Here is a 20,576-nt window from a genome sequence, read left to right as displayed (position 1 = left end):
GGATGTTTTCGGGGTACGTAGGCTTATATAGGAGGAAGAAGTACGTCGGTGGACGCCCGAGGGGCCCACGAGACAGGGGGCGCGCCCTATAGGGGGGGACGCCCTCCTATCTTGTGGAAGCTTCGGTTGCTTCTTGACTTGCACTCCAAGTCCTCTGGTTCACATTCGTTCCAAAAATCACGCCTCTGAAGGTTTCATTCCGTTTGGACTCCGTTTGATATTCCTTTTCTTCGAAATACTGAAATAGGCAAAAAAACAGGAATACGGGCTGGGCCTCCGGTTAGTAGGTTAGTGCCAAAAATGATATAAATGTGTAAAATAAAGCCCATAGACATCTAGAACAGGTATTATAATAGCATGGAACAATAAAAAATTATAGATACGTTGGAGACGTATCAGAGAACTCCAAATCCGGGTCAGTAAGAGGAACCTTTCCTTCACATATTTGATCTGCATTATAAAAGCCTTACCCGCCGTGATTTTCTGGGCCGCCTGGATTTCCTGGAGAGCGCCCTGGGATTCGTCTCGGGCATCGTGTGCACTCTGGCAGGCCTTGGCAAGTTCGGACTCTCGATCCTTAAAATCATGCTCCAAGGACTCGTACTTCTTGACGGCGTTCTGGAGCTCTTGCTGGACCTCACTAACCTGAGCCTCATGCTTTTCACATGCGGCCTTTTCCTCAGCCACCCTGTCCTCGGCCTCGGCCAATGACCTCTTGAGAGCCTCTGCCTCGGTCGTTGCCCCTAACAAATATTATGACGCTTCAGTCAGAACAAATCGTTCATTACACCTGAATTTAGACAAGGTTAAATACATACCTTTGCTTTCCTCCAGCTGCTTTTTCATGCGGCCAAGCTCTTCCACGGCCCGCTCCAGATTTTGCTTCAGTCTGGAGACTTCTACAATGTGAGTGGTCGCAGCCAGTAGTGACGCCTGCTTATTCACATAGACATATCAGATTAGACTCCTGTGAAAATTATCTGATCCTCTGCTTGGCTTTTCTTTCCGAACACCAGACAGAGTATCAGGGGCTACTAACTATACTATGTCATTCTTTTTGCAATTATATTACTTACCTCAAAGCCTGTTATAAGGCTAGTGTAGGCTTCGGTCAATCCGCTTTTTGCAGACTGGATCCTCTCAATCACCGTACCCATAAGGGTACGGTGTTCTTCGACAATGGAAGCGCCTCGGAGCGCTTCCAGCAAAGTGTTCGGCGCCTCTGGTTGGATAGAGGTCACATGCGGTATAGGCACGCCCCTTCCTTTGAAGGGGGCTGCTCGCCTAATTCAAAGCCGTAAGGGTCTTCGGAATTATATTCGGACGAGGGTCGAATTGAATACGACCCCCATCGTCAATATCCATGGGGGTCTGCTCCCCTATGTGTCCGATAGCCGAGGCTCCACCCTCTGGCGCCTCCCAGACTGCCTCCGGATTCTCTCCTGGGCCGGGGATCCTTCAGGATGACACTTCAGTGTCATCCAGGTCCCGGGGAGAGGTGGCCGATGGAAGGGTCCCACTGTTGATTGCCGCTGGGTCCAGCGAATCCTCTGAAGATAAGGACCGCTCGAGGTTGGACCGAGCCGGACTACGAATGCATAATTTAGCACATTAAAACAACAAAGTAAAGAATCCGGATACAAACACTTGTTCGGACACTTATGATTCAGCCAGGGGCTTCTACCTGGGCTCCCACTCCCAGCTGTTGTCGATGGCCGCTGTGGAGCTGTCCGGAAGGGAAGCTTTCCTTTTCTTGGACGCCTCGGCCTCCAGATGCGTGGAGACCGTCCTCTTCTTTTTTTCCCTGCAGGGGGGGGAGTGGATTTCTTCTTCTTCCTCCTCTTCCTCATCGTCTTCAGTGGAGGAGTGCGCCTCGGTGTCTTCGGACGTCGCGTCCGAAGTGCCCTTGCAGTGGAGACCACCTCTGGTCCTCTTGGCCTTCTTCTTGGCCTTTTTATCTGGCACCTCATAAGGCGCCGGAAACAACATCTTCGTCAGTTGCGGAGTTTCTGGGCCTTCGGGCAGTGAAGCTGGACAGTTAATCCACTCCGCTATCTCTGTGCAGTCCTGAAATAATTGATAGGGGGACTTAGATGCCTTCCTCGAATATCCAAGTAAAGGGTACACCTTGAAAACATGAAAGAACTTACCGGATTAGCAGGGTGAGATAGGTCGTGCCCACGATCCGCGTCCATGGCTGGCGGCACCTTGTTGGCCTTGAAGAGCACCTTCCAGATATCTTCGTGTGTCATGCCGAAGAGCTCTAGTAGGGTCGGGTGCTGGGCCGGATCAAACTCTCACATATAGCAAGTCCGGCATTGGCACGGAAGAATCCGACGAACGAGCATAACCTAGATCACATTAACAAGCTTGACTTTCTTGTTTATCATGCTCGACGCGCGTCTGGAGCACGGTCAGCTCGTCTGAAGGGCCCCAGGTCAGGCCCTTCTCTTGCCAGGAGGTGAGCCGCATCGGGACTCCGGATCGGAATGTGGGGGCCGCCGCCCAATCGGTGCCACATGACTCGATGATGTAGTACCACCCCGACTGCCACCCTTTTACAGTCTCCACAAAGGAGCCTTCGGGCCAGGTGGCATTGGGCATTTTTTCCACCATGGCATCTCCACACTATGTTTGTTGGCCGCTCACCACCTCTGGCTTCACATTGAAGGTCTTCAGCCATAGGCCGAAGTGAGGTGGAATGCGGAGGAAGGCCTTGCACATGACAATAAATGTCGAGATGTTGAGGGTGGAATTGGGGGCCAAATCATGGAAGTCCAGCCCATAATACATCAGTCCGCGGACGAATGGGTGGAGGGGGAATCCTAGCCCGCGGACGAAGTGTGTGAGGAAAACTACCCTCTCCTGGGGCTCCAGGGTAGGGACGATCTGTCCCTTGGCCGGAAGCCGATGGGTGATTTCCTTGCCTAGGTACCCGGCCTCCCGGAGCTTCTTGATGTCCTTCTCCTTCACGGAAGAGGCCATCCACTTGCCTCCTGCTCCGGATCCAGACATGATTGGAGTGCTTTGTTGAGCGGATAAGGCGAGAGCTTGGGCGCTGGAGCTCGAGGATGGATGGGCAAAGGAAAGGGAAGGCGTCGGTGAGAAAGGGTGAATCCTTATCCATTTATAAAGGCAGTAAAAATCATGCACCTCCCCACTTTCTTTAAAATTCGCCTATTCCCCAAGCGCCGTGCATATGACACAGTTGGGTTACCCATGCCCATATTGATGACAATCCCGTGATAAGGGGACACCATCTCTGCTTTGACAAGACGTGCCAATGAAACCGCACCTCGAAATACGGAACGTCAGGCTAAAAACGGTTTGAATAATGACTGGGTAGTGGCATGATGTCACGCTACAAAAAGTTGTCAGCGGATTGGATTCGTGAACATATTATACTCTCTACAGTTGCGTGTGTAACTTGTTTTGCAGAGCCGGACACGATTTTGGTGTTCGAAATCTACTTTGAAATATTCGGAGAAGGAACCCACCTTGCAATGCCGAAGACAATCTGCGCGCTGGACTCATCGTCATTGAAGCCTAATTCAGGGGCTACTGAGGGAGTCCTGGATTAGGGGGTCCTCGGACAGCCGGACTATATACATGTGACGGACTGTTGGGCTATGAAGATACAAGATAGAAGACTTCTCCCCGTGTCCGGATGGGACTCTCCTTTGCATGGAAGGCAAGCTTGGCGATTTAGATATGTATATTCCTTTCTCTGTAACCGACTTTGTGTAAATCTAGCCCCCTCCGGTGTCTATATAAACCGGAGTGTTTAGTTTGTTGGACAACAATCATAATCTCATAGGCTAGACTTCTAGGGTTTAGCCATTACGATCTCGTGGTAGATCAACTCTTGTAATACTCATAATCATCAAGATCAATCAAGCAGGAAGTAGGGTATTACCTCCATAGAGATGGCCCGAACATGGGTAAACATTGTGTCCCCCGCCTCCTGTTACCATTAGCCTTAGATGCACAGTTCGGGACCCCCTACCCGAGATCCGCCGGTTTTGACACCGACACCTACCTTGTGGCTGCCCTGTAGACTCCCTTGACTTGTTCCCGATGCCAACACCTCTTATATATCCCCAAACTTCCAGAACAGAACCAAGATCGAGAGTTCCGCCGCCGCAAGCCTCTGTAGCCACCAAAGACCAATCGGGACCCTATTCCGGCACCCTATTAGAGGGGGGAAATCATCACCAGTGGCCATCTTCATCATCTCGGCGCTCTCCATGATGAGGAGGGAGTAGTTCACCCTCGGGGCTGAGGTATGTACCAGTAGATATGTGTTTGACCTCTCTCTCTCTCTCTCTCTCTCTCTCGTGTTCTTGATTTGGCACGATCTTGATGTGCTGCGAGCTTTGATATTATAGTTGGATCATATGGTGTTTCTCCCCTCTACCTTCTTGTAATGGATTGAGTTTCCCCTTTGAAGTCATCTTATTGGATAGAGTCTTTAAGGATTTGAGAACACTTGATGTATGTCTTGCATGTGTGCTTAACTGTGGTGACAATGGGATATTCACGTGGTCCACTTGATGTATGTTTTGGTGATCAAATCGTGGGTGTTGTGACCTTGTGACCTTATGCATAGGGGTTGGTACACATTTTCGTCTTGACTCTCCAGTAGAAACTTTGGGGCACTCTATGAAGTTCTTTGTGTTGGTTTGAATAGATGAATCTGAGATTGTGTGATGCATATCGCATAATCAAACCCACATATACTTGAGGTGACATTGGAGTATCTAGGTGACACTAGGGTTTTGGTTGATGCGTGTCTTAAGGTGTTATTTCACTATGAAATCTAGGGCTGTTTGTGACACTTATAGGAATAGTCCAATGGATTGATCGAAAAGGATAACTTTGAGGTGGGTTCGTACCCTACAATAATCTCTTTGTTTGTTCTCCCCTATTATTGACTTTGGAGTGACTCTTTGTTGCACCTTGAGGGATTGTTATATGATCTAATTTTGTTATAATTGTTGAGAGAACTTGCACTAGTGAAAGTATGAACCATAGGCCTTGTTTCGAAGCTTTGCAATGCCGTTTTCGCTCACTTTTACCACTTTCTACCTTGCTGTTTTTATAATTTCAGATTACAAAAACCTATATCTACTATCCGTATTGCACTTGTATCACCATCTCTTCGCTGAACTAGTGCACCTATACAATTTACCATTGTATTGGATGTGTTGGGGACACAAGAGACTATTTGTTATTTGGTTGCAGGGTTGTCTGAGAGAGAGAGAGAGCATCTTCATCCTATGCCTCTCGCGGATTGATAAACCCTAGGTCATCCACTTTAGGGAAATTTGCTACTGTCCTACAAACCTCTGCACTTGGAAGCCCAAAAACGTCTACAAGAAGAAGGTTGCGTAGTAGACATCACATCACAAACATGTTTAATCGTAATATGCTAAATCATGGATACTGAGTTAAACATATTTACGAAAAGAAAAACAAGTTGATTTCATACCTGCTTTTCCTGCCATAGTCACTTCATCATATATCGTCATTATTTCCTGTCACTTGCACGACCGAATGATATGAAAATAATAATAGTGCAAGAGTGCCTTGAACTGAGCTGGAATGTGCAGACATTTTATTTAAAGGATAAGACAAAATAATTTGGGCTCTTTGTTAGATCAATAGTAGTGCATGTGAGAGCCACTAAACATTTCCATCATGGTCTTCCCTTTAGTACGACTCAACAAAAAGAAAAGAATTTCAGAAAAACACATTAGACCAGAACTACAACTATAACTGGATGTTCAATAAAACCAAAGTCTAGGTACTGGGTAGGTACCTAATGATCTTATTTTAAATATAAAACCAAAGTCTAGGTACTGGGTAGGTACCTAATGATCCAGTTATAGTTTTGTTCTAGTGGTACCTAATGATCTTATTTTACCTACAATGCTGATAGTGGTCACTTTTATGGAGGGACTCAACATAAGACCGCCGTATCGAGCTCCCACTCGATGATGCCTCCGAGGACCTCCTCCTCGAATAACTCCTCCCAAAGAGGTATATTTTTGTATGAAGAAATTTCTGAAAATTTTGAGTCACAAAATTTTGTTAGCAAAACTTTGCAAGATTGATATGAACTACTCATAAGGATGTCTATAGGCTATATCAAGCATTCAAACTACTTAGAACTCAAAGAATTCAACATGCAAGCTCATTCACAACAACACCAAGAGTAGCTAAATACTCAAAATATAAACCACTAGAACAAAAACTAATTGGGTCACATACCAAGTAGCAATCCCCCAAAACAGTTTAAGAAACAGAGCTTTGAGCAAAGAGATTGAAATTCGCGGGTTTGTGAGCAAGAACATGAGAGAGAGAGAGAGAGCTACAGAGAATTTTTTCTAGAGGCATGTGATGAAGTGAGCTAAAGGGATAAGTGAGGGGGGCCTCGTGGGGCCCACTACCTACCAGGGCGCGCCTCGAGGGTGTGGCGTGCCCTGGTGCCTAGTGGGCACTAGGGGCACCCCCTGTGATAATTTTTGCATTAGAAATTCTAAAATTTTCAGAAAAAAATCGTGTAAAAATTTTAGGTCATTCTGAGCACTTTTATTTTTGGGCACTTTTTTTATTGCACGGGTAATTCAGAAAATAGGCTAGACATGGCATTTTATCGTATTTAAATAAAAATAACAGATAACAAAAATTGAGTACAGAAGGTTGTGCCTACTAAATTCATCAACCACATGCCTCTCGAAAATAATCCATTAATAAGGTTGATCAAGTCTTATTAACAACCACTTTCGATTAGCATGAACCCGAAGAATCTTCGTGAAACACTAAGTTACCTCAACGGGGATATGCATATCCCCAACAATAATTATTTATTATTTATTTTTGGCAGTAGATAGATGGAGTTGAAAACTTCCAATAGTAATTGTCAGAGACTTTTCAATAACATTAATACCATTTACTTGAAATTGTTTCTTAGGAAAGTGCACTGTATGCTCATTACTATTGATGTGAAAAGTCACTTTGCTTTTATTCCAATCAATAACAGCCTCTGCAGTGTTCAAAAAGGGTCTACCAAGGATAATTGACATGTTGTCATCCTCGGGCATCTCAAGTATAACAAAGTCTGTTAACATAGTAACATTTGCAACAACAACGGGCACATCCTCACAAATACCGATATGTGTGTCTGTTGATTTGTCAGCCATTTGCAATGATATTTCAGTAGGTGTGATTTTATTCAAATCAAGTCTTTTGTATAAAGAGAAAGGCATAACACTAACACCAGTTCCCAAATCACATAAAGCAGTTTTGACATAACTTCTTTTGATGGAACATGGTATAGTTGGTATTCCTGGATCCCCTAATTTCTTAGGTACTCTATCCTTAAAAGAATAATTAGCAAACATAGTGGAGATTTCAGCTTCATGTATTTTTCTTTTGTTAGTGGCAATGTCTTTCATATATTTAGCATAAGGGGCCATCTTTAAAATATCAGTTAAACGAGTACACACAAAGACTGACCTAAGCATTTTAGCAAAGCGTTCAAATTCTTCATCATCCTTTTTCTTAGATGGTTTAGGTGGAAAGGGCATGGGTTTTTGAACCCATGGTTCTCTTTCCTTGCCATGTTTTCTAGCAACAAAGTCTATCTTATCATAACGTTTATTTTTAGGTTGTGGGTTATCAAGATCAACAACAGGTTCTATCTCAACATAATTATCTAGTTCTTTATCATTGTCTTGTTGAGCATCTTCATGAACATCATCATTATCATTTTCATCATCACTAGATGAATGTTCATTACCAGATTGAGTTTCAGCATCTGAGATAGAGACAACATTGTTATCTTCAGAAGGTTTTTCTATTTCAGGTTCACTAGAAGTATGCAAAGTCCTATTATTTTTCTTTTTCTTTTTTTCCTCTTAGATGGACTAGGTGCATTAGCATTAATTCTTTGAGAGTCTTGTTCAATTCTTTTAGGGTGACCTTCTGGATAAAGTGGCTCCCGAGTCATTGTACCTCCTCTAACCATTACTCTAACAGCATGATCATTCATATTATTATTCATTTCATTAAGCAACTCACTTTGACATTTGGCAACTTGTTCTAACTAAGTTTGAACCATAGAAGCATGTTTTCCTACTCCTCTAACATCATTAGTGATTCTAAATAACAAGTCACTCAAGCGAGCAATCATATCAGAATTTTGTTTTAAATGTTTCATAACATAGGCATTGAAGTGATCTTGCTTCATGATATAGTTATCAAATTCATATAAGCACCGACTAGGAGGTTTATTATGCGGGATGTCACCTTCATCAAATCTCAAAAGAGAATTTACCTCCATCACCTATGGTGGTGTGTCAAGATCATGTATTTCTTCAATAGATGGTAAATTCTTAACATCTTCAGCTTTAATACATTTTTCCTTCATACATTTCTTTGCCTCTCGCATATCTTCAGGACTGAGAAATAAAATAACCCTCTTTTTCAGAGTGAGTTTAGGCGGTGGTTCGGGAAGTGTGCAATCATCATAATTCTTCAATATAGTATTAATAGTTCCTTATCTTGTCCGACAGTTTGTTCCCTAAAAACACAACCAGCACAACAATCTAGGTGGTCCCTAGAAGCATCGGTTAGTCCATTATAGAAGATATCAAGTATTTCATTTTTCTTGAGAGGATGATCAGGCAAAGCATCAAGTAATTGGAGAAGCCTCCCCCAAGCTTGTGGGAGACTCTCTTCTTGAATTTTTGCAAAGTTAAATATTTCCTGTAAGGCAGCTTGTTTCTTATGGACATGAAAATATTTTTCACATAAATAATAAATCATATCCTGGGGACTACACACACAGCTACTAGCAAGAGTATTGTACCATATTATAACATCACCCTTTAATGAGAATGGAAATAATTTAAGGATATAGTAGTAGCAAATTTTTTCCTCATGAGCAAATAGGGTGGCTATATCATTTAATTTAGTAAGATGTGCCACAATACTTTCAGTTTCATAGCCATGGAAAGGATCAGATTCAACCAAAGTAATTAAGAGAATTCATAATCCTTATCAGAAACAAAGATAGGTGAAGTAGCAAACTTAGGATCATATTTCATCCTAGCATTCAAGGATTTTTCTTTCAGCTGGCATAATAATTTCTTAAGATCATCTCTATCCTTGCAAGCAAGAAAGTCCCTAGCTACCTCTCCATCCATAACATAACCCTCAGGTATCTTAGGAAATTCATATCTAGGAGAGCTAGGTCTAATAGGTGTCATAATTCTCAGTTTCAAAGACTTCATCAGTTTCAGTAATTTCATCAGTTTCAGCATTCTCAATTTCTTTAGCTCTAGCAAGTTGTTCATCAAGAAATTTACCTAGTGGCACACTCTTATAAGCAAGGTACTAGCATCATTCATAGCAGAAGTAGCATCATCAATAACTTGCAACATATCAGGACTAATAGCATGCGGTGGTGTTGCAAGATTACTCAAAACAGAAGGTGAATCAAGTGTAGAGCTAGATGATAGTTCCTGACCTTCCCTCGTCTTAGAGGGAACGATCTTGGTTATGTCATCCTTGGGATTCTTCATAGTGATAAATAGATATAAATCCCAAGTGACTCAACAAATATAACTATACTCCCTGGCAACGGCGCCAGAAAAGGTCTTGATAACCCACAAGTATAGGGGATCACAACAGTTTTCAAGGGTAGAGTATTCAACCCAACTTTATTGATTCGACACAAGGGGAGCCAAAGAATATTTGTAAGTATTAGCACTTGAGTTGTCAATACAACCACACCTGGAGATTAAATATCTGTAGCAAAGTGATCAGTAGCACAGTAATATGATAGTTTGATAGTGATAGCAATAGTAATGGTAACAGTAATAGTAGTAGCAATAGTTTGATAGAAGTTGTAACAGTAGCAACAATAGTAGTAACTTAGCAAAGATCAATATATGAAAAGCTTGTAGGCATTGGATCGGTGATTTCGTAGGATAATATTCATCATATAACAGTCATAACCTAGGGTGACACAGAACTATCTCCAGTTCATCACTATATTGTAGGCATGTATTCTGTAAATAGTCATACGTGCTTATGGAAAACAACTTGCAACGACATCTTTTGTCCTACCCTCCCATGGCAGGGGGGTCCATAAGGAAACTAAGGGATATTAAGGCCTCCTTTTAATAGAGAACCGGAACAAAGCATTAACACATAGTGAATACATGAACTCCTCAAACCATGGTCATTACCGGAAAGTATCCCAATTACTGTCACCTTGCGGTTTACAGATCATAAAAAGTAATAGGTGCATATAACTTGCAAGATCGGATCAAGAATGTAGATATAATGGTGAAAACATAAATGGTTCAGATCTGAAATCATGGCACTCGGGCCCTAGTGACAATCATTAAGCATAGCAAAGTCAGAGCAACGTCAATCTCAGAACATAGTGGATACTAGGGATCAAGCCCTAACAAAACTAACTCGATTACATGATGAATCTCATCCAACCCACCATCGTCCAACAAGCCTATGAAGGAATTACTCACTCCCAACAGTGAGCATCATGAAATTGGAGATGGAGGATGGTTGGTGATGACGATCGATGGAGGCGAATCCCCCTCTCCGGAGCCGAGAACAGACTCAAGATTTGTCCTCCCGATAAAGTACACGACGTGGCGGCAGCTCCGTATCCTGAAACGCGATGAAACTTCCTCTCCGATTTTTTCTCTGAGAATGTGAATTTATAGTATCCAGAATAGGGTTGGAGGAGCCTCATGGGCCCCACTACCCACCAGGGCGCCAGAGAGGGGTGGCGTGCCCTAGTGCCTAGTGGGCTGCTGGGCCCCTCCTCTAGTGGGTCTTGGTTCCAATATTTTGTATATTTCCAAAAATAATTCTCCAAAAAGTTTCGTCCAATTCCGAGAATTTTTATTTCTGCACAAAAACAACACCATGGTAGATAAGGCGGAGACATATCATTATAATATTTGATTTTAGATGATATTATCTTAAAGTATAACAAAAAAGTTTGGGTCGATCCAATATGATCATTCTTCTAATGTCATACTATCAATGTTGTTTTAGGACTATCGTTGCACCTAACTATATCCTAAAATCTAGAGACATGATCACCAACAACACTTGAGCCAGTCTTAAAGGCGAGACTAGGAACATATTCTTTACCGTTTATCATACCACACATGCATATGATTTTTCCACTGAATCCCATGTTCCGGGATCATAACAGCTATAGCATGAAATATAAACTCTTAATTATGAACACGAAAAATATGATAATACAATATTATTGCCTATAGGGCATATTTCCAACAAGATCCATCGCGGTCAAGGTGCGAGCTGGACGGCGTTGCAGCAACGGCGGCAAGGGCGACCGTTACCAACCATTGGAACCTGCGCACATAGGCTAACTTTGCATCGTGCACATAGGGTGTCTAGAGAGCTGACCACTAGCCTGTGCGCACGGGGCCAAGGACCACTGTGTGCACGGGGTGACCAGCAACTTTGGGAATGTTCCCATACTTAATTCTTCCACCTTAACCCCTCCTAATAGTCTGGTTTCCCTACGACTCAAATCAAACCAAAATAAAACCTTTAGTCACTCCAAAACCACACATTTGAACTTTTTGAGGGGCGGGGTCAACCATGTCCATAATAAACAACCACGAAACCAATGGCTTGCAATAGATCTTAGTAGGCCTCATTAGTTCCACTAACCACATTGTAATCACCCCAAAATACCATTAATTGATAAATTCACTTTCACCATGTTATCTAAAACTCGATGCTTAAACTCAAGCTAGATAGATTATCAAGAGAGGGCTATGACGCCATTGAGAAATTTCCTTTCCTTGGCCAGCATCGCCGCCACGATCGGCGATCACCAGACTCGCAACGTCGACTCCATCATGGGAGCAAAACAATGCAACCACTCCGAAAACAAGATGTAGAAACAAACTTGCCGCATGAAAGGGCATCACAACAATGGGTGATGGGCATCCTCTGAATCTTTGGAACACACGACACAACAAGCCTTGTGTGGCACCTTACGCCTCTCAAGGCGGTCCATCGTCCATTGCGGGTTGCTTGGCGCCAGCCAGGCAGACAATTTGACCTCTAGCGGGGCCCAACTATTCCACTCCTCCTCTACACCTGGGGCAGGCATGTTGCCCAGGAAGAGCGTGAGGTAAACAGAGCGCACATAATAGGACCCTGAGATTGACAACTTCCAGGAGGAGTCTCGAGATTTAGGCTTTAGAAGCTCCTACAAGCTCAAGAACTCTGCCAACAATGGCATGGAGATGCTGCCCGAGATATATTGCACCCATGCATTTCCGGAAAGCACATTAGCAACCAAGCGCTTATGACCAACGGCCCCGATGAGAGGTATCAACATCGACGCTAACTGCCTAATGATGCGCCCATCCACCCAACGATCCACCCAGAACATATGGCTTTGCCCATCCCCTAAGCACACAACAAGTCCCGGCCTGGAAAAGTTCCCCTGTCTCCGCATGGATGGGAGCATGGAGTGCATGCCAAGGTTTGTTGTCGCCGACCTTCTCCAGCCACCTCCAACAAATGTGCAACACCAAGTTGACGAAGCGCAAATTGGGAACACATAGGTCGCCTAGCTCCTAGAGCAGGCACATGTCACGCCATGCCACGATGCAGTGAGTGCCCTTGGCCTAACCATGACCCCTCCAGAAGAACTCGTGTTGCAGCTTCTTGAAGCACCTGAGGAACCAAGGAGGGAGGTTCAACGATAGCATGTGATAGATCAGCATGGCGGAGAGGGAAGGGTTCAGCCATATCCGCCTCCCACTGTGTATCCTGAGAGAAGCCTTCCATGTCGGGAGCTTGGTCGCGCCTTTATCCACTAGGGGCTGCAGATCCACCTTGGATAGCCGCGAGAGGGAGAGTGGGAGACCCAAGAGGTAATGGGGAACTCACGGATTGGGCAGGAGACTGGTCTTTTAGTACCCGGGTGTCTGTACTCCCTCTTATCCTCATCATGCATGCACAACATGTGATCTAGAGATTTGTGCCACACAGTGCATTGCTGCTTTTTTTGCAGACTTGCTTCAACAGTAACAATGAGCCAGGCATGCTACGGTGTTGTATATTACTGGCAGATTCCTCCTCACTTGTCACCTCCTCATCGTCGCTGGAACAGTAGCATCGAGCTGGGCCCGCGCGTTCCCATTAATCTTGAGCTTGGAAGTGCCAAGAGCCACTGTGTTCTTTGATTGAGAGAAATCTGGCACTACAACCACAATCATCGAGGTCAAATAGAGGAGTATATTATTTAAAAGTAACTTCTTAGGCCTTTGACTATTACGAGTAGTACAAAACATATCGTCCATGAAGGATAAGCCTTCTGCACATCCTGTTATATCTGTCGGGTAAAGACTAGTCAATAAGTAGATACCTACTAGGCTACAACTCGGTCCTATATCCTAGCAGTACAAGCTTACATGTGAAGACGCTATTAGACAAGGCAAATCGGCTGACAAAAGATGGCTCATGCTATAAATAGTCAAACCTCTACACGAATCTTGGCGTGACTGGAAGGGAATGATAAGGGGGTGCCGGGAGTCCCGGGTGCTACCACACCTTTTCCATTGATAGCCCAATGCCTGCAACACTAGCGTGAGGTCCAACCAAATGATGTTATATTAATGGGATAATTAATTTGGTGCCCTTAGTTGTGTCCCACTCCGCAGGTGAGGGAGTCCTGGACTAGGGGGTGTCCGGATAGCCGAACTATCATCATCGGCCGGACTCCAAGACTATGAAGATACAAGATTGAAGACTTCGTCCCGTGTCCGGATGGGACTTTCCTTGGTGTGGAAGGCAAGCTTGGCGATACGGATATGTACATCTCCTACCATTGTAATAGACTTTGTGTAACCCTAGCCCTCTCCGGTGTCTATATAAACCGGATGGTTTAGTCCGTAGAATAACAACAATCATACCATAGGCTAGCTTCTAGGGTTTAGCCTCCTTGATCTCGTGGTAGATCTACTCTTGTAATACCCACATCATCAATATCAATCAAGCAGGACGTAGGGTTTTACCTTCATCAAGAGGGCCCAAACCTGGGTAAAACATCGTGTCCCTTGTCTCCTGTCACCATCCGCCTAGACACACAGTTCGGGATCCCCTACCCGAGATCCGCCGATTTTGACACCAACATTGGTGCTTTCATTGAGAGTTCCTCTATGCCGTCGCAATCAGGAAGGATGCCTCCTCCCGTCTTTAAAGACGGTACCATTGCCAAAGGAGCTTTGGCCACCGGTCAAGCTATCCGGCTGGGTGGTTTTCTTATGACCGCCTGTCCGGCCACCGCTTCGACGATGACCTCTCGGGTCATCAAAAGCGATCTTCGCATCAATTCAGAATTTGCCAAGCAGCTGGATCCGATGGATCTCTCTTCCGTAAACGAGCTCTTGGATCGCATCGCCGCCCTGGGAGTCGCTACAGACTACGATCAGATTGGGCTTAAAACCAATCTGAGAGAAATTAACTCTCCCCAGGTTACCCACCATGTTGCTGTGGTAGAAGAACAACGTGGCGACTCTTCCCCTATGTTAAGAACCAGTTATGTCCGGATTCCCGATCCCTCCATGCCGGATTCCCACGGAGGGACGGACGTCAATCGAGTACTGAACCTAAAGTCAGGCAGCGGACTAGATTCGTTGGACGGTCTCCAGCAATCCAAGCTTCCAAATCCGGAAAGTCCTCGGCCTTTGGGCCTCAGATTGGGCGGGGCTCTGAATTTAGTTCCACCCGCCCACCCAAACACAAGCGATCTATCTCAAATACGGCAAGAGCCCGATGAAACAGTACATCATTACTGGGCCAGATTCCTCCTGGTTATGGACAGGATAAAGGACTGCCATGAGGAAAGCGCAATCTCTATTTTCTGCAATAATTGCATGGACAAGGGAATCATGAACGCCATAAGTCGTCGCGAGGTCACGCGCTTCGTCGACCTGGCGACCATAGTACGAAAATACTGTGCGATGGAGAGTGCCTGGAAAACCGAAACTAGATTTTGGGACAATCCGGCCCTGAACACAACCTTAGTCTGGAATAAAAGGGTGCACCACGCTACAGCACCTGGGTCAAAAACCAAAAAGCAACCCCCCCCCCAAAGGTTATGGAACCGTACTGGAAGAATGGCTCAGCGGACCCTGCAAAATCCATAATGCAGAAGGCGCCACTCCAACACATAGCCTCCGGGCATGTTGGATACTATGGCAGGTGGCCAAAAGTGGCGAAGGGCTTCTAGCCCCGGACAACCAGCCCAACAGCACCAGTACGGTATCAACAGTCTTCGAGACTTTCGCATCAAATAATATGCGGAAACGAACAATCCGCAGCCTCGCCGAAGTCTACCAAGTAGCAACAACAAATCCATGGAGCGACACGGCTATCACCTTCAATGCCAGCGACGAACCTAAATTCCGAACAGCCCGAGCACCAGCCGCATTGGTCCTCAGTCCCATAGTGGACGGCTTTCGTCTTACCAAGGTACTCATGGATGGCGGCAGCGGATTAAACCTCATCTACAAGGAAACTCTCCAAAAAATGGAAATAGACTGGAGCCGCATTGAGCGAAGCAGCACAACCTTTAGAGGAATAATCCCTAGTCGGGAAGTACGCTGCACAGGAAAAATCACACTAGATGTGGTGTTCGTCTCGCTGGACAACTACAGGTCCAAGGAAGTCACGTTCCAAGTGGCCCCGTTCAGCAGCGGATATCACGCTTTATTAGGGCGAGAGGCATTCACAATTTTCCAAGCTGTACCCCATTACGGGTACATGAAGCTCAAAATGCCCGGGCCCAATGGAATCATCACTCTGATCAGTGATCCGGACATAGCACTCCACGCCGAAAACAAGACAGTCGCACTAGCCCTAGAGGCACTATCTGAAGCACTAGCGGCAGAAGAACTCACGGCACTATGCTCCACGGTGAATAGGGATGATGTGATACTCGGCAAGAGATCTAAGTCCATGTCTTTCAAACCAGCAGACGAAATAGTCAAATTCCAGGTCCATCCTATGGACCCCACAAAGACGGCCTCCATTGGGGCACAATTAAACCCTGATGTAGAAGCCGCACTACGAGAATTCCTTCGGGAAAATTGGGACATTTTTGCCTGGCACCATTCATATATGCCAGGAATCCTGCGCAGGCTGGCAGAGCACAGCCTAAATATCCTAAAAGGATTCAAGCCAGTCAAACAGGCTCTTCGATGATTTTCCGAACCAAAAAGACAGGCAATGGGAGAGGAGATAGCCAAACTATTGGAAGCCGGATTCATCAGAGATATAAAATATCCGGACTGGCTAGCAAACCTGGTAATGGTACCAAAAAAGGACAAATCATGGCGCCTTTGTGTGGATTTTAAAGACCTTAATAAGGCCTGTCCAAAGGATCCTTTCCCTCTCCCCCGCATCGACCAAATCATCGATGCTACCACGGGGCACAATTCATTGTGTTTCCTCGACGCATACTCCGGATACCATCAAATCAAGATGGCGAAAACAGACCAGGCCACAACGGCATTCATTACTCCATACGGACCATTCTGCTTCAACACAATGCCCTTCGGACTTAAAGACGCTGGCGCAACATATCAGCGCATGATTCAGACATGTCTGGCTACCCAGATCGGCAAAATAGTGGAGGCATACGTAGATGATGTGGTCGTCAAAACCAAACACGTCAAAACTCTAATAAACGATTTGAGGCTCACATTCGACAACCTTCGAGCATATGACATTAAGCTTAACACGGAAAAATGTGTTTTCGGCGTACCAGCCGGAAAGCTCTTGGGCTTCATTGTATCCGGTAGAGGAATTGAAGCAAACCCAGCCAAGATCCGAGCTCTGTCACAATTGGACATCCCAAAAGACCTCAAACAAATACAAAAATTGACTAGATGCGTGGCGGCCCTAAGCCGCTTCATCTCCCGTTTGGGAGAAAAGGCATTGCCCCTCTACCGCCTCCTCAGGCGCACCGAACACTTCGAATGGACGGATGCTGCCACAGCCGGACTCGAAGACATAAAGGCCATACTGGCAACAAATCCGGTCCTGGCCATGCCCAACTTGGGCGAACCAATGTTGTTATATATCGCGGCAACACATCAAGTTGTAAGCACGGTGCTCGTCATCGAACGAGAAACAGAAGGGCACAAATTCCCTCTTCAAAAACCAGTGTACTACGTATCCACTATCCTAACTCCATGTAAGTCCCGGTACCCACATTATCAAAAGATAGCGTATGCGGTGTTCATGGCATCCCGGAAGCTGCGACACTACTTTCAAGAGTGTTCGATAACAGTGGCCTCCAAAGTACCTCTCAACGACATCATAAACAATCGCGACGCGACGGGCAGGATTGCAAAATGGGCCATTGAGCTTTTACCATTCAATATAACCTACAAACCGCGGCGAGCTATAAAGTCACAAGTTTTGGCTGACTTCATCGCCGAATGGACTGAAGCCGAACTCCCTAAAGAGTACGGCGCATACTCCAATTGGATTATGCACTTCGACGGCTCTAAAATGTTGGGCGGCTTGGGGGCTGGCGTCGTCTTGACGTCCCCAACCAGAGATACAGTCCAATACGTACTTCAAATAATATACACGGACTCCAACAACGCAGCCGAATACGAGGCCCTTCTACATGGTCTCCGGATGGCCATCTCCATGGGCATTCAACGCCTAGAGGTCCGCGGGGATTCAAACCTCGCAATATCCCAAGTAAATGGAGACTTTGACGCCAAGGATCTGAAAATGGCAGCCTACCGTAACACCGTCTTAAAAATGTCAGCTCGGTTCGAAGGACTCAAATTCCACCACGTAGCCCGGGACAACAACCAGGCAGCCGACGTGTTGGCATGCATCGGCGCAAAACGCGACGCCGTCCCTCCAAACATCTTCCTGGAGCGGCTCTTTAAGCCATCCGTACTATGGGAAGAGGAGTCCGGAAATAGCAACCCGGAACCAACTGCGCCACCCAACACGGAATATTCTGACACAATCGGTGGCTTAGCCAATGAAATAACACTCTCAGCCCACGAAATAATGGCAGTAATCGCCCCGTGGACGGAACCATTCCTAGCCTACATAACTAGGCAGGAACTCCCCGAAGACCAAAATGAGGCCTGCTGCATAGTTCGGCGATCTAAAGCCTACAAGGTCCATGAGGGAGAACTTTATAAGAAAAGCACAACCGGAGTCCATCAAAGGTGTATCTCCGAAGAGGAAGGGAGAAATCTCCTGGCTGAAATTCACGCCAGACTCGGTGGGCACCACGCCGCAGCCCGGGCCCTTGTAGGCAAGGCCTTCCGTACAGGATTTTATTGGCCAACTGCCCGGGGAGATGCTCAGGACTTAGTCCAACGATGCGTCGGTTGCCAGCTCTTTGCTAATCAAAGCCACATGCCACCCACCGCCCTCAAAACTATACCCATCACCTGGCCGTTCATGGTCTGGGGGCTTGATATGGTTGGACCCCTTAAAGGGGGAACCCACAAGCAAAAATACCTATTGGTCATGGTGGACAAATTCACCAAATGGATAGAGGCCAAGCCAGTTAAAACGGCCGAATCCGGACCCGTGATAGACTTCATATCCGGGGTAGTACACTGTTATGGTGTCCCCCACAGCATCATCACTGATAACGCCACGAACTTCACGGCCGATGAGGTTAAACTCTGGTGCAAAAATATGGGCATCAAGCTCGACCACGCTTCAGTCTATCACCCCCAAACTAACGGTCAAGTCGAACGAGCAAATGGTCTAATCATGAGCGGCATCAAACCCAGACTAGTGCGGTCCCTCAAGGAATCTAACACGCACTGGGTAGAGGAGCTCGACTCCGTACTCTGGGGGCTGCGGACCACGCCAAACCGCACTACCGGATTCACACCATTTTTTATGGTGTACGGCGCAGAGGCAGTTCTGCCCTGGGATATAATTCATGACTCACCTCGCGTGCGCATGTACGAAGAAAAAGAAGCCAAGTTGGATCGGCAGGACAGTTTGGACGCCTTAGAGGAGGAGCGGGACGTGGCAAAAGCTCGTTCCGCATTCTATCAGCAGCAGGCTCGAAGATATCAAAGCAGAGAAGTACGGGCAAAACTTACAATGTTGGCGAACTTGTTCTACGCCTGCCATACAAGAAAAAGGACAAACTTAAGCCCAAGTGGGAAGGTCCCTTCATCATCGACCAAGTCCTGACCGGCGGAGCATACGTCTACGTAACGCATCTGACAACCGACTCGAGCCGAACCCATGGAACGCAGCCCATTTCCGAAGATTCTACGCCTAACGCCGGACTCAAAGTTCGTCTCCGTCCTCCGTCCACCTTTTACATTTTCACTGTCTCTTGTCCCCCTCCTTCTTCTCACTTTTTTTTAGTAAAAGCCTTTGATAGGCTAATTTGCACATTGTTCGCACACACTTGATGTGCTCCTAGCACTCATTATACCTAGGGGCTTCTTTAACAGAAGCTTATTTATACGGGCTTCATGCCCAACACATGTGTCATACTTCCGCATGTACCTTTTATTCACCATTATATGCATCGATATGACTTAAGTTTTGGCCAAGCTGGGTTGCCTGGCTCCTGTGCTTACCCCTACGTTCCCGATTGTTCGGCTAGGAGGTAAAGGGAGCACCTCTGCGATTGTTACTGCCGGGTCAGCCGGATGTGTACCTCAGACTGGGTGAAGCCAAAAGCTAGCGTTCTTAAGGGAATATTCGGTCGGTGACTTGAAAGATGATTTATTACTTATTTAACTTATCTACCCCCAGATGCTTTTTCTGCTCTCTTCGCAGTACGGGCATGCACCTTAGGGCATGCCTCCCAGGGAAAGGAACCCCTAACGGAACTATTCTCCCTGGAAGATGTTTCTTACTAACCATGTAATATAACATAACTAGTTGGGCATTTGTCTGATAAAGCACTAATGACCCCTACGCCTGGTCTCCATGCATGCCCCGGTTTTTTCATAACTGAGAAGGTATTCAGACACACTCCGGACTCTAAGGTCCCGAGGTTGAAGCAAAAAGGTCGGCAAAGACAAATGATCTACAATCCGGCTAGAAGGAATTTTACATGTCATTTTAAAATACATCGTCAAATTGACTGATTGTACTCCTCTTCAATCTCGTCTAACAGGTTGTCTAATTTACAGTCCTATTGGGAATACTTAGCGGCCAACTCTACTTGGCCGTACATTAAGCTCACAGGGATCTCCTTCCCATCGGGCCCCGCAGGTCCGACCTCGGCCATGCGGTTCGGGTCCGCCTTCTTGTACCACGTCTTCACCATGGCCCAGGCCTGCCTAGCGCCTTGACGGCAGGCCGATATCTTCCACAGACGGAAGCGCTGCCGTGCTCCCTGAAGCTTCTCGACAAGCCCTTCAAGGCTTTCGGGTAGGGAGACGGACGGCCATAAGGCCTGGGCGACCCCACTCATCGCTTGCCGAACACGTTCGTGCAGTTGCATCAGCTCG

Source organism: Triticum aestivum, chromosome 2B (assembly GCF_018294505.1).
Source record: "Triticum aestivum cultivar Chinese Spring chromosome 2B, IWGSC CS RefSeq v2.1, whole genome shotgun sequence".
Taxonomy (NCBI): Eukaryota; Viridiplantae; Streptophyta; class Magnoliopsida; order Poales; family Poaceae; genus Triticum; species Triticum aestivum.
The sequence above is the reverse complement of the archived record's forward strand: the minus strand, read 5'-3'. Positions refer to the sequence as shown.